A 23,753-nucleotide genomic window follows, 5' to 3' on the forward strand; every position below is an offset into this window, starting at 1 on the left:
GTTATAGAGATACCGACAATTCTTAAGACGACATCGCGATAGTAATCAAACTATCATTAAACCAAAACGAATTGGGAGAAGGTTACAATTTCATAAACTTCCAGAGCATTTGGAATTAGCTATTGGAATTCAATTTGCGTGAGAATTGTTTTACGTAACAAATAAAGGTAAAACGTCAAGTCAAACATTACACGAGTGTCATTTGCATAAATTCCAATGACGCACATGCGCTTAGGTAATTGAATACTGTTTACAATGCAACTGGAAAACAATGCATGCTCTTACGTTGACATTTTAACTGTCAGAAAATCGAGTTTGTCTCTAAGGTAATTCAACTAAACCTTCACATTATTAACAATGATATGTTACATAAAGTACTTGACCTTTTAAAAAGCAGCCCTTTGCGTGTTTAATAACCATTGAGTGGTCATCAGTTGATCGCGGATAAAATATGCATGATGCAAGATTATTTTCGAGACGATCCCCAAAATTACATCCATGAAATTGCCCGTGTCATTCCAATTTCAGTTCTACCCTTTTTCTAGCGGTACATATATATACATAAACGCCAAAGAAGGGTTAGGTAACTACCCTACTGATAGATATTTCCTCTCTGTTAGATATCCATTGGTAGTCACGTGTAGAGCGTGCTACAGTTGTTTGAAGAAATAAATATTAGGATTCAGCGACAGTTGTTAGGGATATCAAATCTGAAAATAAAGCGGTGACAAAATGTATGCATACAATGAATAAATGTTTGATCAACATGATGTTTTTTACAGCAAAACTATTATCTTTGCTATTTCCCAGTTGTTAAATAAAATCAACACTTATACAGTACGGGTATTTCTGATTAGTCCTAAGATCGCGAGTTCGTGGCCTGGTAAAGGCAGAAGTCATAAATTTGTCTTCATTCGTCATTTGAGTTACATTGTACTATGCTATATATATATAGAGGATATTGAATGGTTTCCTGTTTAATATAACATATATTTCACGAGTATGACAGAAAATCGATATTTTCACGAGTGCGAATTTTCTTTTTATTGCATTTCATAAACTTAAAAACAAAATTAAAAACATCGAAAATCAATAGTGTCAAAAAGTGCGAGAATCAGTAATGACGCCATCTCTTTGTGACGTTACTCCACGTCAACTTGACGCCGCCATTTTGAAAGGCTTGATCAATGCAGTTTCAGCGTTTTCTGTTGTTATTGGAGAATCTGTGCATAAATAAGCTAACGTCAAGTGAATGTTTTGTCAAAAACTAGTCTGAATTTTTTTAGAAATACAGCAAAATAACCAATTTATCTATCTCCGCTTCGACTGGAAAAATTGGCAAGTTTCAACGAGGTGAAAACAAAGGTTCGCTCTAATTGGTCAAAAACGGAAAACTTATATTTTCACTGCAAAATCTTACATTTTCACTGCAAAACTTATATTTTCACTGCAAAATCTTGTATTTTCACTGCTCATCGCTGAAATGAAAATATAAGTTTTATTTGGTTGATAAATTTCTATATTTCACTGGCAAAAATGCAATAAATATATAAATATTACTGTTTATTTGTGATGAATTATGTAATGTGTGATAACTGCTAACGCTTACGTCATCAGACGAAACACTACAAATGACGTCATTGATTTGACATTGAAAAAAGATTTATTATGTCTGGCAAACTGAGAGCAATATTGAAAATCGATGTATCTCTATATACAGCACCACCATAACTGTCAGATAATTTGTATGTTTTTGATGTAATGGAAATCTAATTGGAGGAATAAATTTCAAACAATAAATAAGAACACTTTAATTGTTCCAACGCGACAGATACATACAACAGCAGAACTGCGCTGAAATATGGTTAAATGAGGCTGTAGACACCCCGCTCTATTGGTCTCGACAAAAACACACAAAATAGTAATCAGTTCAAACAAATTGAGCGTTAGCTACAATAAAGCCAAAGTGGACTACAATGTAGCTGTATTGTATTTCTAGGACTCGTCAGTTATGTTCTATGCCTTCTTGGACTCGTCAGTTATGTTCTAGGCCTTCTTGGACTCGTCAGTTATGTTCTAGGCCTTCTAGGACTCGTCAGTTATGTTCTAGGCCTTCTAGGCCTCGTTTGTTATGTTCTAGGCCTTCTAGGACTCGTCGGTTATGTTCTAGGCCTTCTAGGCCTCGTTTGTTATGTTCTAGGCCTTCTAGGACTCGTTTGTTATGGTCTAGGCCTTCTAGGACTCGTTTGTTATGTTCTAGGCCTTCTAGGACTCGTTTGTTATGTTCTAGGCCTTCTAGGACTCGTCAGTTATGTTCTAGGCCTTCTAGGACTCGTCAGTTATGTTCTAGGCCTTTTAGGACTCGTTTGTTATGGTCTAGGCCTTCTAGGACTCGTTTGTTATGTTCTAGGCCTTCTAGGACTCGTTTGTTATGTTCTAGGCCTTCTAGGACTCGTCAGTTATGTTCTAGGCCTTCTAGGACTCGTCGGTTATGGTCTAGGCCTTCTAGGACTCGTCAGTTATGTTCTAGGCCTTCTAGGACTCGTCAGCTATGTTCTAGGCCTTCTAGGACTTGTTTGTTATGTTCTAGCCTTCTAACCATCTGACCTGTTATTTGTACTATTATAAAATGGTTGAACGCTATCCTTATTTAACATTCGCTCTTCTCCATATTTCAGGGGAAAAGGTACAGAAAATCTAGGCTCAAGTATTACTAAAATGATAACTACTTCTTTAAACACTACCAAGAAGTTGTGGTGAAAACTTTAATTCTCACAAGCAAATGTGATACCCTGATGACGAACATAGTCCCATTGTCTTTATCTCTCGAAACTATGAAACTTGTAAGCTATACAACTATCAATTTTCATTGTACATCGATTTTTTTCGGATTGCTGGATTCGACAGCAAGACTAATCCCACATCCGGAAAAGGAAACGCTTACCATTGTGAAGTTCATGGTTTTATTTGTAAGGTAGGATCCTTAATGTAATTTCTCATGTCTAATTATTATCGCCTTCTCAGACATCAACGGCAAAGGCAAGCTATCTTTAAAAACGTGCCTTAATGAGTTTATGTATAGAGGGCGCTCCTTGTCGCTTGTCTAGATTAACTTCGGTAAAGAAAGGTCACCAACAAGTCACTGTTATAGAGATACCGACAATTCTTAAGACGACATCGCGATAGTAATCAAACTATCATTAAACCAAAACGAATTGGGAGAAGGTTACAATTTCATAAACTTCCAGAGCATTTGGAATTAGCTATTGGAATTCAATTTGCGTGAGAATTGTTTTACGTAACAAATAAAGGTAAAACGTCAAGTCAAACATTACACGAGTGTCATTTGCATAAATTCCAATGACGCACATGCGCTTAGGTAATTGAATACTGTTTACAATGCAACTGGAAAACAATGCATGCTCTTACGTTGACATTTTAACTGTCAGAAAATCGAGTTTGTCTCTAAGGTAATTCAACTAAACCTTCACATTATTAACAATGATATGTTACATAAAGTACTTGACCTTTTAAAAAGCAGCCCTTTGCGTGTTTAATAACCATTGAGTGGTCATCAGTTGATCGCGGATAAAATATGCATGATGCAAGATTATTTTCGAGACGATCCCCAAAATTACATCCATGAAATTGCCCGTGTCATTCCAATTTCAGTTCTACCCTTTTTCTAGCGGTACATATATATACATAAACGCCAAAGAAGGGTTAGGTAACTACCCTACTGATAGATATTTCCTCTCTGTTAGATATCCATTGGTAGTCACGTGTAGAGCGTGCTACAATTGTTTGAAGAAATAAATATTAGGATTCAGCGACAGTTGTTAGGGATATCAAATCTGAAAATAAAGCGGTGACAAAATGTATGCATACAATGAATAAATGTTTGATCAACATGATGTTTTTTACAGCAAAACTATTATCTTTGCTATTTCCCAGTTGTTAAATAAAATCAACACTTATACAGTACGGGTATTTCTGATTAGTCCTAAGATCGCGAGTTCGTGGCCTGGTAAAGGCAGAAGTCATAAATTTGTCTTCATTCGTCATTTGAGTTACATTGTACTATGCTATATATATATAGAGGATATTGAATGGTTTCCTGTTTAATATAACATATATTTCACGAGTATGACAGAAAATCGATATTTTCACGAGTGCGAATTTTCTTTTTATTGCATTTCATAAACTTAAAAACAAAATTAAAAACATCGAAAATCAATAGTGTCAAAAAGTGCGAGAATCAGTAATGACGCCATCTCTTTGTGACGTTACTCCACGTCAACTTGACGCCGCCATTTTGAAAGGCTTGATCAATGCAGTTTCAGCGTTTTCTGTTGTTATTGGAGAATCTGTGCATAAATAAGCTAACGTCAAGTGAATGTTTTGTCAAAAACTAGTCTGAATTTTTTTAGAAATACAGCAAAATAACCAATTTATCTATCTCCGCTTCGACTGGAAAAATTGGCAAGTTTCAACGAGGTGAAAACAAAGGTTCGCTCTAATTGGTAAAAAACGGAAAACTTATATTTTCACTGCAAAATCTTATATTTTCACTGCAAAACTTATATTTTCACTGCAAAATCTTGTATTTTCACTGCTCATCGCTGAAATGAAAATATAAGTTTTATTTGGTTGATAAATTTCTATATTTCACTGGCAAAAATGCAATAAATATATAAATATTACTGTTTATTTGTGATGAATTATGTAATGTGTGATAACTGCTAACGCTTACGTCATCAGACGAAACACTACAAATGACGTCATTGATTTGACATTGAAAAAAGATTTATTATGTCTGGCAAACTGAGAGCAATATTGAAAATCGATGTATCTCTATATACAGCACCACCATAACTGTCAGATAATTTGTATGTTTTTGATGTAATGGAAATCTAATTGGAGGAATAAATTTCAAACAATAAATAAGAACACTTTAATTGTTCCAACGCGACAGATACATACAACAGCAGAACTGCGCTGAAATATGGTTAAATGAGGCTGTAGACACCCCGCTCTATTGGTCTCGACAAAAACACACAAAATAGTAATCAGTTCAAACAAATTGAGCGTTAGCTACAATGACTGTGGGATATGGTAATTCAAGCGATTAAAATTATTACATTATCTAGCAACAGACAGTCATATCACAATAATATCAGTCGACATTCAAATAAGGCGAAGTGATTATCATATGTAAAATATCATAACATAATATTTTATAATGTTTATGTTAAATGTGCCGACGTATATAGGACTTCTAAAGGTGATGGAAATTCATCTGTGACAAATATTTTTTTTCAATCAGTAGGTTTGCTGTCATATAATTATGCCACAAAGCAAACGAGAAAAAAGGAAATTCGGTCAAATGACAAAATCTCAACCAATCAAACGACCTAAGACCATAAGGCACAAACAATCGGAACACCTCGGATGTACTTCATACATAACCACAGATAAGATAGGTAGATGAATATATAAATAATTTAAACAATTTGTTTCCAGGAAAACGATTAACTCAGGCGCAGAGAAAAACACAATTTTGTCTTCTGTCGCGCATTGACACCTTGCATTGTTTCGACATGTTCCATTTATGCATAGTGTGTTGACATCATGTATTGTTTCGACATGTTCCATTGATGTATACTGTATTGACATCATGTATTGTTTCGACATGTTCCATTTATGTATAGTGTATTGACACCATGCATTTTTTTCGCAATGTTCCATTTATGTATACTGTATTGACACCATGTATTGTTTCGACATGTTCCATTGATGTATAGTGTATTGACACTGACACAGTGTATTGTTTCGCAATGTTCCATTTATGTATAGTGTATTGACACCATGTATTGCTTCGACATGTTCCATTCATGTATAGTGTATTGACACCATTCATTTTTTCGCAATGTTCCATTTATGTATACTGTATTGACACCATGTATTGTTTCGACATGTTCCATTTATGCATAGTATATTGACATCATGCATTGTTTCGACATGTTCCATTGGTGTATAGTGTATTGACACTGACACAGTGTATTGTTTCGCAATGTTCCATTTATGTATAGTGTATTGACACCATGTATTGCTTCGACATGTTCCATTCATGTATAGTGTATTGACACCATGCATTGTTTTGACATGTTCAACTATGTATAGTGTATTGACACCATGCATTTTTTCGCAATGTTCCATTTATGTATACTGTATTGACACCATGTATTGTTTCGACATGTTCCATTTATGCATAGTATATTGACATCATGCATTGTTTCGACATGTTCCATTGGTGTATAGTGTATAGACACCATGTATTGTTTCGACATGTTCCACTATGTATAGTGTATTGGCACCATGCATTGTTTTGCAATGATCCATTTATGTATACTGTATTGACACCATGTATTGTTTCGACATGTTCCATTTATGTATAGTATATTGACATCATACATTGTTTCGACATGTTCCATTGGTGTATAGTGTATTGACACAAAACATTGCTTCGACATGTTCCTAGAAGGACCAAACATCGCTGAGGAGTCCTAGAAGAACCAAACATATGTATGATGTCCCTAGCATCGCTGACGAGACCTAGAAGGACTTAGGTTACTAAAATTTTATTAAGCCAAGAAATCATTTGCTATTTATAGTATATGTTTTCTTTTTAATTGTTTCTGGGAAATTTTACCTGCGCTAGCCGTAAGACATTCCCTAGACACAGGGCATTGCATAGCCGTACGGCATTCCTTCAGGTATATACGGATATTTTAATTGACGACCTTGAGCTGTGGAATTGAATGGTACACTCTACAACCAGATGCCGATCGTGTTGTCTTTAATATAAGAGGGATGATATATATGTTGTGAGCATCGTGTTGAAGGATGTACTCATGGATGTTCTTTTAAGTCCTACTATTCTCTGACTATAAAGCGTCGTTTACCCAAGGACTGGTCTCATTTAGTTAGTTTATGTATTAACAATATATTGCAACATTGACGGCCTGTCAATGTTGCAACCAAAGAAATGGTCAATAAATTCATGATATTGTTATGACTGACAGACGAGTCACATAAAGATATATAGTCAGTAGAGTTAGCATTTCACAGGAATGAGTACATTTCATTCTGACCGAAGATCTTGCAATGTGAAAGCAGACGCACATTATCGCGTGTTAATCTTAAGCTTTTTGAGGAAGAACCTGCCAACTTTCTCCAGAGATTTGTTACTATGGATGAAACTTAGGTCCATCATTATACCCAAGAGGCCAAACAATAATCGAAGCAATGAGAGCACCCTGGCTCTCCCCCGCCAAAGAAGGCAAAGACTGTTCAATCAGCTGGGAAGGTTATGGCCTCGGTTTTCTGGGATGCAGATGGTATTCTGTTGATAGATTACCTCCAAAAGGGACAAACAATAAATGCCACATACTATGCCTCACTTATGAGGCAGTTATGGGAAAATATTAAACTTTAAGCGCCGCGGAAAGCTCACTAAATATATGCTATTCCACCAGGACAATGCTCCTGTTCACAAGTCTGTCATTGTCATGGCTGCCATTAACGATTCTGACTTTAAATTGATTGATCATCCGCCTTATTCATCTGATCTCGCTCCATCAGAGTTTCATCTATTTCCAAAACTGAAAACAGCTATTTCAGGCACCCATGTTCAGTCCAATGATGACATCATACATGCGGTTGATGACTGAACAGCCAAGAAAAGGAGCTCTATAAAAGTGGCATTGAGGCCCTTAAATATATGTTTATTTTCCGGCAAAATTCAAATTCTTCAATATGAGGCTCACAACATATCAATCAGCCCTCGTATCAGCATCCTTTTTATTGGGTAAGTAATAATCTTTGTCGTATTGATTTAGTAGACGTGACCACGATGATCATTATCAGTCAGAAGAGATTTACAGATATACCATATTTATTTGTATTTCTATTACAATGTGTTATGTACTTGCTACACATATACATGTATATGATATTTTAATTAAAGCATAGCTTATCGTAACTCAACGCTGATTTATTCAGATAGCTGAATGAATGCACACAATTACCGGCAAATGCAAGGTAAGATCGAGTGTGTTTGTTAGAAAACTTAGTTAAAATGTTCAATACACTTCTACAAAGGCGACATAAAGCTACAACGTCAAACTATCCTGTATTGATCAGGTCGTCACATACAGACAGGAGACAATGCCAATTGATCAGCAGCATTGATCGTAGTAATGGTGTACACACGGTGTGAAAGCATAAGTTTTGGCGAGTATCACTCATTCCATTCTGGTCACGATAAGTTCCCGAAATAGCTCAAAGAAACGCATTCTTATTCATCAACGGAAACTGCATCAGGATTGTATCAAATAAAGCATGGCAGTCTGATTGCCACCCCTGATATCAGATGTATAACCCAATGAGCTGATAGGGGATTTCCTCTTTTGATCTGATATTACGATGGAATGGACATAATTGTTTGCTGAATTGTTTAATGTTGACATAGTCTTTCATTACACACAAAGCTGTATATACGTATGATATTATGTGAATTATCTTTGTATGAAGTTTAAAATGTAACACTGTTGACTTCTAAGTATGATTAAGCAGATAGTGAGAAAAATATGGAAAATGTTACTCTGGCTAAAACAAGGGTTAGTCTAAATGATACCGAGGTAAGTCTGAATAATACCCAGATTAGTCTGAATAATACTCAAATTAGTCTGAATAATACCAAGGTTAGTCCGAATAATACCAAGATTAGTCTGAATAATAGCAAGGTTAGTCTGAATAATACCAAGGTTAGTCTGAATAATAGCAAGGTTAGTCTGAATAATACCAAGGTTAGTCTGAATAATACCAAGATTAGTCTGAATAATAGCAAGGTTGGTCTGAATAATAGCAAGGTTGGTCTGAATAATAGCAAGATTAGTCTGAATAATAGCAAGGTTAGTCTGAATAATAGCAAGGTTAGTCTGAATAATAGCAAGGTTGGTCTGAATAATAGCAAGATTAGTCTGAATAATAGCAAGGTTAGTCTGAATAATAGCAAGGTTAGTCTGAATAATACCAAGGTTAGTCTGAATAATACCAAGATTAGTCTGAATAATACCAAGGTTAGTCTGAATAATAGCAAGGTTGGTCTGAATAATAGCAAGATTAGTCTGAATAATAGCAAGGTTAGTCTGAATAATAGCAAGGTTAGTCTGAATAATACCAAGGTTAGTCTGAATAATAGCAAGGTTGGTCTGAATAATAGCAAGATTAGTCTGAATAATACCAAGGTTGGTCTGAATAATAGCAAGGTTGGTCTGAATAATACCAAGATTAGTCCGAATAATATCAAGGTTAGTCTGAATAATACCAAGGTAAGTCTGAATAATAGCAAGGTTAGTCTGAATAATACCAAGGTTAGTCTGAATAATAGCAAGGTTAGTCTGAATAATACCAAGGTTAGTCTGAATAATAGCAAGGTAAGTCTGAATAATAGCAAGGTTGGTCTGAATAATAGCAAGATTAGTCTGAATAATACCAAGGTTGGTCTGAATAATAGCAAGTTTGGTCTGAATAATACCCAAATTAGTCCGAATAATACCAAGATTAGTCTGAATAATAGCAAGGTTGGTCTGAATAATAGCAAGATTAGTCTGAATAATACCAAGGTTGGTCTGAATAATAGCAAGGTTGGTCTGAATAATACCCAAATTAGTCCGAATAATACCAAGATTAGTCTGAATAATAGCAAGGTTGGTCTGAATAATAGCAAGATTAGTCTGAATAATACCAAGGTTAGTCTGAATAATAGCAAGGTTAGTCTGAATAATAGCAAGGTTAGTCTGAATAATAGCAAGGTTAGTCTGAATAATAGCAAGATTAGTCTGAATAATAGCAAGATTAGTCTGAATAATACCAAGGTTGGTCTGAATAATACCAAGGTTAGTCTGAATAATAGCAAGGTTGGTCTGAATAATACCAAGGTTAGTCTGAATAATAGCAAGATTAGTCTGAATAATAGCAAGGTTAGTCTGAATAATACCCAAATTAGTCTGAATAATACCAAGCTTAGTCTGAATAATAGCAAGGTTAGTCTGAATAATACCAAGATTAGTCTGAATAATAGCAAGGTTAGTCTGAATAATACCAAGGTTAGTCTGAATAATACCAAGGTTAGTCTGAATAATAGCAAGGTTGGTCTGAATAATAGCAAGATTAGTCTGAATAATAGCAAGATTAGTCTGAATAATAGCAAGATTAGTCTGAATAATACCAAGGTTAGTCTGAATAATAGCAAGGTTGGTCTGCATAATACTGAGGTACGTCTGACTAAAACAAAGGTAAGTCTGGCTTAAACTAAGATTGGTCTGGGTAAAACCTAGGTTAGTCTGGCCAAAACAAAGATTTATCTGGTTTAAGCCAAAGGTTAGTCTTGCTAAAACAAACATGTATTTTATCGCATCGTCACTATGTGATTGTGTGTTTGAGTTTGGTTTTGCTTGCTTGCCTGCTTGCGTTTGTGTTTGAATGTTTCTTGTGCTTATTTGTTTGCTTGCTTGTGTTTTGATTTTGGTTGTTTGTTTTTTAGTTGTTGATTTGCTGTAATTTGTTTTTGTTGTTTGTATTTGTTTGTTTGTGTCTTTGTTAGTACCGGATTTCCACTCCTCACAACAATCAAGAGCAAGATGAGAACAGTCATCTTGAAACTGTATTAAACATAATCCACTGACACATGCCTAGAGATGTACATCTGAGAGAGTAACAATTCACAATATCTTTACAATTACATCGACTCATTCCTTAGGCTGGAAAGCTTTTTGCGTTCATCTTGCTTTCCTAAGCCATTCTATTCATTAACGAAGCGAGATATTCTACGTCTGTACCCTGTTGTTCTTCTTAATTTGCTGATGTATACCGACGTTTCCATGGTGACCTTTTCCGACAACATAAGCTTTGTCTGCCTCTGACAATAATGCCAGGGACTGTCTATATAGGTCGCTACTGACATACCTTTTAATGAAATTTACAACGACAAACATTTGTATGGTTGAGCAGACGGAATACGTTCTTTTCAGATTCTCATTACCAATCGTAAAACACATTCTCAAAAATTTTATCTTGTGGAAATTTTCGTGATTTGTTTTACTTCAAGCACGTATGGGACATCGTATCACTTGTCTTTAAACTTTTCCATTTTTTTTTTTGGGGGGGGGGGGGGGGGGGGGGGGGGGGGGGGGTCTTCTTTACTCTTCTTTACTATTTGGCGAACAAATACTGGCATAACCAATGTTGATCGTGTTGTGTGTATCATTCGCACGGTATGGTTTGATAGTGTATGGCTTTATATAATAATAAAAGGCTAGCCTTATGGCAAATCATCCTCTTTACAAAGATAAAACAACTAGTTGAGTAATGATCTATATGATTATATTGATCAAAGAGCTTGTTTTTGTCTTTCTTTCTTTTTAATTTCGCGAGACATTGTATGGATTGTGTATACCCGATCACCACGCCTCTCGTATATCATTCTCCTCAACTTAGAATCGAGCGCACTCTGTGTCAGCCGTTTAGCTTGATCTTAAAACAACAAGACGATATACCGGCTTGCTTTTAGAAAAAAAAATCGAAAGATTTCATTTTTTATTGACTTGTTTACCTTATGTAGTAGTATAAGCTATTTGAAAATCTGGCAATTTCTCTTTAGCTTGCGCATTTTTCAAAAATCCGTCACTACCATCCGTCCTCATTCAACCCTGACCGACAACTTCATCTACAGAACGATATGTGGTCCTCGTTAATTTTTTATAGACCATATGCCCTAGGTTTTACATTTTCGTACCTATTAATGTATACAATAGGCAATATCATTAATAACAATAACTACTGCGTTCTTTCCTTTCTGAACGTTGAACCTACGTGATCAAATGGTAAGAAATCAATCATTCAACAATCAGGTCGAACACATCCGTGAAGATGTGTTGAAGAATTTATAGAAATTATTTTTGATTTTAATCTAAACCATGTCAGCAATGGTAGCATTTAGATTTCATCGCTGCTTCCTGATTAATCAAGATAGCAGATACATATCACATATCAAAAGCTATAATGATATTATTGGTAAGTGATGGTACACCTGTTTGAGAGACTTGACTATGTTCCTGTATCAATGGCGATGGCGTGATCATTTTTCATCAACGTCAGGTGCTCATGTATAATACAGACAACAAGACGATGTCCGGGTTTGGGTGCAACTACCAACTCAGTATACAAAACACACAACCATCGTATATACTATACACACCACCCCGCATCGTCCAGGTGTGGATGGAATAGCTAACTCAGGATACATACAGACCACCACATCGTCCAGGTGTGGGTGGAATAGCTAACTCAGGATACATACAGACCACCACATCGTCCAGGTGTGGATGGAATAGCTAACTCAGGATACATACAGACCACCACATCGTCCAGGTGTGGGTGGAATAGCTAACTCAGGATACATACAGACCACCACATCGTCCAGGTGTGGATGGAATAGCTAACTCAGGATACATACAGACTACCACATCGTCCAGGTGTGGGTGGAATAGCTAACTCAGGATGCATACAGACCACCTCACATCGTCCAGGTGTGGATGGAATAGCTAACTCCGGATAAATACAGACCACCACATCGTCCAGGTGTGGGTGGAATAGCTAACTCAGGATACATACAGACCACCACCACATCGTCCAGGTGTGGGTGGAATAGCTAACTCAGGATACATACATACCACCACATCGTTCAGGTGTGGATGGAATAGCTAACTCAGGATACATACAGACCACCACATCGTCCAGGTGTGGATGGAATAGCTAACTCAGGATACATACAGACCACCACATCGTTCAGGTGTGGGTGGAATAGCTAACTCAGGATACAAAACACACAACCAGTGTACATATACCACCTCACATCGTCCAGGTGTGGGTGGAATAGCTAACTCAGGATACATACAGACCACCTCACATCGTCCAGGTGTGGGTGGAATAGCTAACTCAGGATACAAAACACACAACCAGCGTACATACTATACAGACAATCTCACATCGTCCAGGTGTGGGTGGAATAGCTAACTCAGGATACATACAGACTACCACATCGTCCAGGTGTGGATGGAATACCTATCTCAGGATAAATACAGACCACCACATCGTCCAGGTTTGGTAGGAATAGCTAACTCAGGATGAATACAGACCACCTTATCGTCCAGGTGTGGGTGGAATAGCCAACTCAGGATAAATACAGACCACCACATCGTCCAGGTGTGGGTGGAATAGCTAACTCAGGATAAATACAGACCACCACATCGTCCAGGTGTGGGTGGAATAGCTAACTCAGGATAAATACAGACCACCACATCGTCCAGGTGTGGATGGAATAGCTAACTCAGGATACATACAGACCACCACATCGTCCAGGTGTGGGTGGAATAGCTAACTCAGGATGCATACAGACCACCACACATCGTCCAGGTGTGGGTGGAATAGCTAACTCAGGATACATACAGACCACCACATCGTCCAGGTGTGGGTGGAATAGCTAACTCAGGATACATACAGACCACCACATCGTCCAGGTGTGGGTGGAATAGCTAACTCCGGATAAATACAGACCACCACATCGTCCAGGTGTGGGTGGAATAGCTAACTCAGGATACAAAACACACAACCAGCGTACATACTATACAGACCACCACATCGTCCAGGTGTGGGTGGAATAGCTAACTCAGGATACATACAGACCACCACATCGTCCAGGTGTGGATGGAATAGCTAACTCAGGATACATACAGACCACCACATCGTCCAGGTGTGGGTGGAATAGCTAACTCAGGATGTATACAGACCACCACACATCGTCCAGGTGTGGGTGGAATAGCTAACTCAGGATACATACAGACCACCACATCGTCCAGGTGTGGGTGGAATAGCTAACTCAGGATACATACAGACCACCACATCGTCCAGGTGTGGGTGGAATAGCTAACTCCGGATAAATACAGACCACCACATCGTCCAGGTGTGGGTGGAATAGCTAACTCAGGATACAAAACACACAACCAGCGTACATACTATACAGACCACCACATCGTCCAGGTGTGGGTGGAATAGCTAGCTCAGGATACATACAGACCACCACATCGTCCAGGTGTGGATTTAATAGCTAACTCAGGATACAAAACACACAACCAGCGTACATATACCACCTCACATCGTTCAGGTGTGGGTGTAATTACCAACTCGGGAAACAAAACACACAAAATGTAAAGTAACACTTGTCTCTACAGTACTTAAGTTGCGGACCGACATCATTAATAACAAGTTTCTCGTCCAAGATAGACTGATGTCTGCATGTGTTTTATGGTATGATATTTATCTGCTGTGAGGTTATACAAGGTGACAAATGATGTATTGTCTCTATAGGTACCTGCTCCAATTTTATCATTGATCTTTACATTGTTTTAACTTCACAATGATTGATCCCCTCAGGTTTGGAAATCAATTTCCTTATATATCCTACTTCACAGAATGGTACCGGCATGTTGTGAAGTAATTACGAGAAAGACTATCATTCATCAGACAAAGTGCGGCCAGCTCAGTTACTTAAACCTGCTTCCTTCCCTGTTTCAATTATATTATCAGAACGTATACGGCAGGACTGGGATCGAGAATTATCACGGCCTCAAATCGAAGGGTTTAGATTTTACTTGATCTTAGGCCTAAATACCCATTGGAAATCTAACCGAAAATGACAGGAAGAAGAAAGCTTATTCTAAATTCTATGAAACCCCTGACAAGGTTCAAACTAACCGAAATATTAATGACTTTTACAGGGGGGGTGATTCCTTGGCAACACACGCAACATGAGTTGGAGTGGTACTGGGATTTTGGACGGCATGTGGGGATGAAACCACTACAAGTAGATTAAGTGGCGTAGCTTATGGAATCCATTTAATTTCACCAATAACGAAATAGCTCGGTGCGATCCGCAAAAAAGTCTTTCGGGCACAAGTGTATCTTCCACACTGACACACCGACTATCCAAAGGTGACATATCGATTAGATATATTGATCTCGCAAGAGTTGTCATCTTGGTATTAGAAAGCTTACATGATTTTGAAAATTGCAAATGATAAAGTCTATAGAGGCCTTATATGGTCGTCATCATGATTGCATTGGGAAATTTCGCTGATATATATAACTACCGTGAATCGCAGTTTGAGAACGCGACATTACCTGGATTCGACATTGTAGGTTGCCGTTGATGAACCACATCCGTAACACCTGCTGTTACTGTTCTTGGTTTTAACATTATTAATAAATAATTGATTTATTTTTAAGGATCTCTAGGTAATTGTTTCCTTTGTTCATAGTTTTCCCTTCTTATTTTCTTTGCATGTCCATATTATCTTGTTCTGTACGTTCAAATGTTGAGACAAATGTATGTGGGTAGAACTATTGTCATTCTTGAGACGCCTGGAATTTCTATAGCTTTGTATTAACTTTTGGTGAAATCACATAGTGCCCTAAAGGAATTCACCAGGTACATATTTATTATGAATTAGCTTAATGTTTACATATGCTACATTAGGCACATTATGCTACGATTTACCTGATGCACATGTAGAAAGTACACTAGAAATAATCTATCACGTATTTATCCTATAGATAAACTGTTCGTTCCTTTTATCCAAGCCTCCGAATTAAATATGTGAAATGTGAACTTTATATATTTTACAACAAATGCGAAGCAAACTATATCAACTTACATTAATCACGCTTGTTTGCCCGGATGGAAGTGCGCGAGTGGTCTAATTGTGGAAAGGTTACCCCATACATTTTCACGTCCGATCGGGGAATCGAACCTCGGCCGCCTAGGTGAAAGGCTAGTATGCAACCACTATCAATTTCATATAGTTTGTATGCTACCATCATTGGGGCTCCAACTAGTGACCTGCCACCACTCTCTAAATAAACGTAGATGTACAACTAACAAGCTGACGTCGCTGGTGTAGTGGATAAAGTCCAGGATCTATCAATACCACCATGCAAGCTGCACAGTTCAAATCCGCTTAAACGAATACCCGTCAACAAAAGCAAGCAAGATCACTTAATGGCAGGCACCACTTTCTCAGAAGACGAACTGCGTCTTTTCTTTGTTACCAGTAGAAATAGTCATAGTTTAAAGGCAAACAAAAACGCGAGGCTGTTAATGAAACTTGTTCATTAGGCGTATTGTTTAAACCTCACAAGAAAAGGTGAAAAAAGACGTACATGGGAACACGTGCGTTACATAGTGCGTATGATTGAACAAATATGTGCATGTATAAATACACAAAAGGTTTACCGCTCCTAAAAGGAATGCAGTACAAGTATCCATTGTAGCAGATGCACACTGTCACCGTATTGTGTATCGATCTGCTTACCTTATACCCTTCCCCAGGTAACACTTACCTGTGTGATGCTTTAGCAGAATAACTACACATGGACTCTCAGTGCCGCCACATATAATTAATTGGTAAAACAATATTCTCGTCGGCAGCCGCCAAAGTTAGAAAACAATACTCCACACCAATGACTTCCACAGCGAGCGTTACGTTGTACATTGACGGAGGCCTAGCGGGTACATATCCTCCCTGATTACTACATCACAATGCTGATTTTACTTGTAGAGACAGTTTTGTACATCCCTATGCGGTTTACTATAGAGCATCCCTACACCTCCCATCCTTAGTATCTACCTGTGTGACTGGCGGCATAGCTTGTGCTCCACATCTGTGGCAAGTTATCGATCTCGCCTAACAATTATGGAAACCTATGTCATTTCGTTCGATTGTACACGTGCGGTATTAAGGCGGGAACGGAGACGTTCATGTAAGTAATATGCCATATAGCGTGTGTCCTTTAATGATTGATTTTAAAAATGTGAATTGAACAAAACGTGACAAGTAAAAATCTATACGAAGAAAGTAAATCCGTGTGAAAGGTCTACAGCAGTTGTAACATATTGTCACATCATACTATATCAAGCACAATTATCTTGTAGAGTAAAACGAGAAACTGCACCGAACTCACCTACCGCTTTTCAGTCTTTGTCAATGAAAGTTCAGCGCTACAGACATACACAGGTAATGGTACATATTTGCTCCTGTGACATCGTGTTTAAAGCTAAAGTGTAAAATATTGAAAGTGTAAATCCCTGATTATATCGTTCATTCTTTAATTCAATAATCCATTGTTCGTGAAAGGTAATAGAACCGCTGGGTTTAAATGCCCGCACATTTCGCCTGTGCTCTCTAACATGGTTAAACATACTCGCAAACTTCGCCTGTGATCTCTAACATGGTTATACATATTAACAGTCTTCGCATATGATCGTAGACTGGGTTATACATACTCGCAGACTTCGCCTGTGATCGCTAATTTTGTTATATCAACCAACAGATTTCGCCTGTGATCGCTAATTTGGTTATATCAACCCACATATTCAGCCTATGGTCGCTGACTAGGTAATATCAACCCACAAATTTCGCCTGTGATCGCTGATTGGGTTATACAAACCCACAGATTCCGCCTATGATTGATGACTAGGTAATATCAACCCACATATTTCGCCTGTGATCGCTGATTGGGTTAAAGAAACCCACAAACTTCGCCTGTTATCGCTAATTGGTTTATATCAACCAACAAATTTCGCCTGTGATCGCTGATTGGGTGATACAAACCCAAAGACTCCGCCCGTGATCGCTGATTGGGTTACACAAATCCGAAGACTCCGCATGTGATCGCTGATTGGGTTACACAAATCCAAAGACTCCGCCTGTGATCGCTGATTGGATTACACTAATCTGCAAACTCCGCCTGTGAATGCTGACATGGGTATACAAACTAAAGAAGGCATCCTACAACGTTGTGAACAGACTTTTTTCAAGACGGTGCAGGAACAAGAGACATCAAACAAAACAATTGAAAGAATGAGCACAAACAGAACCACTTTAAATGTTCCGGAAGAGCGAGTGTGTCCTGCATGACATATGGCACAAGTCACGATGTCCATGGAATAAAGTATGTCGATAACCAATGAACCAAGACACAGCAAATACACATCAACACACGCCAGATCTACATAAATAATGTCACGTTTACAACACAGGAACTGTGGTAGTGATGCTGGACTACCGAAATATTAACGAGCATCAAACAGGTCAGTTATCACTTCGAACAAGAATATCAACTATAACTCCAACATAATTGGTTGTCTATTTGCATTTCTCGAAATACTGTTGTGGAAGGTTTTTGATATTGTTTTGACGATATCGACTCTGGAAATCTTGGGACCCAATCCTATACATTTCTAATCAATTGCGATATTCACAGACAATGTATTATATAATTAGAAATACCAGTTACAAGAAATGACAAAATTTATAACAAAGTAACGAAATCATTTCTTACGTATCATGTTATATTTGTTATCACTGTCCATGACATTAAGTTGACGAAGCTTCATTTGATACCCAAATCATTCACCGACAGAACACGGACTATACCAGGTAAGGCGAAACATAGCTACAAGTACCCGTTAATAAGCTCTTCATAAATGGAAGTGGACAGGGTGTTTCTATAGACAGTCTGCAGGAAAGACCGTCCACCAACCTTAACGAATATGATGCCAACTGTCTCCAATAAAGACCGTTCACCAACCTTGACGAATATGATGTCTACAGCCTACAGGAAAGACCGTCCACCAACCTTAACGGATATGATGTCTACAGCCTACAGGAAAGACCGTCCACCAACTTTAACGAATATGATGTCTACACGTATTTCAGTCATTGAGTTAGTTGACGTATCTTAGTTTCACAACCGTACACCTTAATTGCATTTTCATTTGTTTTAATTTTAGAATACGCACGTCCCTTATGTGTGGAAGGAGATAATGCTGCATACAAGAGCCAATGCTATCTGTTCTCACAGAAGGGAAGCTATTCAGGGTGGCTGTTAAAGATGGATAAACTCTTTGGATTTTTTCAACATCAACAAACTGTATAACCAAAGTATTTAAATCCTGATTTAAGATTTCTAGTGAGAATGAAGAAGTATGGGATATAGCCTTGGTTGATATACCAGCAGAGCCAGCAATAACATGCTGCTTATAAAGATTCTTCTGATTTTAAGGAACTAAGGATAAACGAGAAGATCCTTGTAACACTGACGCATGGTTAGCCAGTATTTTGTCCTTAGAACATCTAGATAGCGTGTAGTAGGGCTTCGGTGGTTATCAAACAAGCCTAATTCGTAAATCAGGAAATGTGTTTGCGGTTTGTTTCAGAGATTCAACCTTACTCCCAATCATGCAAATCGTTCAGCGTGATTTTGACATCGTGATAAAAAAAACAATAGGGTTTAAGCTGCTGCTACATTTTATAATGATGGTTCTAATAGGTTAACCAACTCTTGTTTCCCACAGAATCCATTAATATCTTGAAAATCACATTCCATTGGATTGAAGGTATCTCCTTATATTTTCGACTCTTCATGAAAAGAACTTGAAAATCAGATTTCATTTGCTAGAAAGAAGTTCGATATGTTCTACTTTCCATGGAAAGGCTATGTAGTTTTGTGATTTTGATAATGTAACAAGAGAGTAAAATTCAACGACCAGACCATTAGTCGAACCCGGGACCTCCGAACTTTAGATGGACGCTCTAACCATATAAGCAGTCTGTTTGTGTCCAGATGCTTTCAGAAACGGAATTGTTCACACAATGGCACCATTATGTTTTCGCAGCGTTAACTTATAACTGAAAACCTAGGAAGTGGTGAGTTAGATTTAGCACATAAAATTCTAGCAGTTACCATGCACTAGTTTGTAATTTTATTCCTTGTTGTCAAATTAAACTTTTCCAAAGTTTCAAATCTGGAATAATGTGGTTATTTGTACTAACAGACTAAAGGATTCTTATGGATGATAAATATTCAAAATATTACGAAGACTACAATGATCAAATGGAAAAACAAGATCTTGCCAAAGCTTCTTGTGACGTTCGTAATAAAGAAAGAGGCTGCAGCGTGGTCATGGCGATGTAAACTGTCTGACTTTGATCTGCCAGTCGAAGTTTCAATATACCTTGATACGTACAGCTGCTTTATACTACGTTTTAAGCTTAAAAAAGTACTTTATGTAAACAATATTACTCAGCAATCGCAGTTCAGATCAAACAGAAAAAAATACAGACCTACGAAACACAGGTGAACCAATTAACACAGGCCACCAATCAACACAGGCCTACCAATCAACACAGGCCACCAATCAACACAGGCCTACCAATCAACACAGGACACCAAACAACACAGGCCTACCAATTAACACAGGCCTACCAATCAACACAGGCCACCAAACAACACAAGCTACCAATCAACACAGGCCACCAATCAACACAGGCCACCAATCAACACAGGCCTACCAATCAACACAGGCCACCAATCAACACAGGCCTACCAATCAACACAGACCACCAATCAACACAGGCCTACCAATTAACACAGGCCTACCAATTAACACAGGTCTACCAATCAACACAGGCCTACCAATCAACACAGGCCACCAATCAACACAGGCCTATTCTTTAACACAGATCTACCAATCAACACAGGCCTACCAATCAACACAGGCCACCAAACAACACAGGCCTATTCTTTAACACAGATCTACCAATCAACACAGGCCTACCAATCAACACAGGCCTACCAATCAACACAGGCCTACCAACACATGCCTACCAATCAACACAGGCCTACCAATCAACACAGGCCTACCAATCAACACAGGCCACCAAACAACACAGGCCTATTCTTTAACACAGATCTACCAATAAACACAGGCCTACCAATTAACACAGGCCTACCAATAACAGACCTAACAATCAACACAGACTTACCAACAACACAGGCCTACCAAACAACACAGGCCATCAAACAATAGAGGCCTACCAATCAACACAGGCCACCAAACAACACAGGCCTACCAATCAACACAGACCTACAAAACAACACAGGCCTACCAATCAACACAGGCCTACCAATCAACACAGACCTAACAATCAACACAGACTTACCAAACAACACAGGCCTACCAAACAACACAGGCCATCAAACAATAGAGGCCTACCAATCAACACAGGCCACCAAACAACACAGGCCTACCAATCAACACAGACCTACAAAACAACACAGGCCTACCAATCAACACAGGTCATCTCAACAACACAGGCCTACCAATCAACACAGACCTAACAATCAACACAGACTTACCAAACAACACAGGCCACCAAACAATACAGGCCTACCAATCAACACAGGCCACGAAACAACACAGGCCTACCGATCAACACAGGCCACCAAACAACACAGGCCTACAAATCAACACAGACCTACAAAACAACACAGGCCTACCAATCAACACGGGCCTACCAATTAACACAGGCCTACCAATCAATACAGACCTACCAATCAATACAGGCCTACCAATCAATACAGCCTAGCAATCAACACAGGCCACCAAACAATACAGGCCTACCAATCAATACAGGCCTACCAATCAATACAGGCCTACCAATCAACACAGGCCTACCAATCAATACAGGCCTACCAATCAATACAGGCCACCAAACAACACAGACCTACCAAACAACACAAGCCTACCAATCAACACAGGCCTACCAATCAATACAGACCTACCAAACAACACAGGCCTACCAATCAATACAGGCCTACCAATCAACACAGGCCACCAAGCAATACAGGCCTACCAAACAATACAGGCCTACCAATCAATACAGGCCTACCAATCAATGCAGGCCTACCAATCAATACAGGCCACCAAACAACACAGACCTACCAAACAACACAGGCCTACCAATCAACACAGGCCTACCAATCAACACAGGCCTACCAATCAATACAGGCCTACCAATCAACACAGGCCACCAAACAACACAGGCCTACCAAACAGCACAGACCTACCAAACAACACAGGCCTACCAATCAACACAGGCCACCAAACAACACAGGCCTACCAATCAACACAGGCCACCAAACAACACAGGCCTACCAATCAACACAGGCCACCAAACAACACAGGCCTACCAATTAACACAGGCCTACCAAACAACACAGGCCTACCAATCAACACAGACCTACCAAGCAACACAGGCCACCAAACAACACAGGCCTACCAATTAACACAGGCCACCAAACAACACAGACCTACCAATCAACACAGGCCACCAAACAACACAGGCCACCAAACAACACATGCCTACCAATTAACACAGGCCTATCAAACAACACAGGCCTACCAATCAACACAGGCCACCAAACAACACAGGCCTACCAATCAATACAGGCCTACCAATCAATACAGGCCACCAATCAATACAGGCCACCAACAATACAGGCCACCAATCAACACAGGCCTACCAATCAAGCCGTCTAGATATGCACATCTTACATTTGTTACCAGAAGCGATTCCGACAAATTCTGTAATTCGCTTTTAGTAATATACCATAACACGTCAATCAGTACGATATTACCAGTCCATATCTGTTATTAGTTCTCAACTCATCACTATCTGTGTAATTAATTTGCCATAACGTTCCGTTACTGGATAATTAGTGCAATTCGTTGTTTTAGTAAGGCATGCATACGTATTGCATGTAAAAACTATAAACAATACTCCTTTTTGTTTTAATACATTGTCAATATGCCGAGCTACCAAATCGATTGCAGGAGAACCGCAGACTGTAAATACAACTGAGCTGTGTGTACAAATTCGGGAATTGGAATTAATTTTAGAGTAACTATTAACCCGTATGTGCCGAAACGTATTGTAAGGAGATCTACGCCAATGACAGTCCCATACACGCGATCTCAGCTATCAATTTCCGTAGACGTATATCAAACGGCTTTTCGTAATTGAATATCGAATTTCCATACCACGTTGCATCACACAAAAAATAGTTAATTACGTATTTGGGATAGAATTCACATTCGGGATATATTTAACTATTTCACGTTATAAGTTATTATTCAAAATATCGTTATATTTGAGTGAACTGCGTAGGGGGGCTATGCCGTCTGCTATCCAGTTCCTGTCTATCTTAATTATCAATTGTCTTTTATAGTTTAAACATTATTTTGTATTCGGTATTGGAGAGTATCAGGGATTTAGTTTCAGAGAATCCGTATCATTAAATCATAGGGACAATGTGGTAGTGCAGGACAACGAAATCATATAAAGTATCATTACCCACAATTCAACAGAGCAACGGCTCTTTTCTTCCAGAAAAAAAAGTTCAAAAAAGCAAAGACGACTTTTTCTTCCTGTCAATGTTTCCAGGAACAGTGGTAATTGTTTTCTTTCCGTCAATAGTTCAAAACAACAACAATCTTTGTCTTTCTTTACCCATAGTCCAATATAACAACTACATCGTTTCTTCTTCCTGCCCATAGCTCAATATAGCAACGGCATTTTTTCTTCTTCCTGCTCAAAGCTCAATATACATGTAGCAACGATTTTTTTCCCTTTTTCACAGTATAACAGTTCCATTGCCTTTCCACCACCATCGGAGGTTCCATAACTTCTCTGCCACATTTGAAGGTTCCATTGCCTTTCCACCACCAT

The 23,753-nt window shown here is 38.5% G+C and overlaps 1 protein-coding gene across 1 annotated transcript in view; it reads right to left on the bottom strand.

Annotated features, from left to right (window-relative positions):
* The window catches only part of LOC117324050, a 30,848-nt gene extending 14,035 nt beyond the window's left edge, over positions 1 to 16,813 (bottom strand). The window contains exon 1 of the mRNA XM_033879663.1: positions 16,522 to 16,813. The gene's annotated coding sequence lies outside the window, so the exon portion shown is untranslated. The remainder of the gene's footprint in view (positions 1 to 16,521) is intronic.
* Positions 16,814 to 23,753: the final 6,940 nt, after the last annotated feature.

Source organism: Pecten maximus, chromosome 3 (genome assembly GCF_902652985.1).
Source record: "Pecten maximus chromosome 3, xPecMax1.1, whole genome shotgun sequence".
In the NCBI taxonomy this organism is placed as follows: Eukaryota; Metazoa; Mollusca; class Bivalvia; order Pectinida; family Pectinidae; genus Pecten; species Pecten maximus.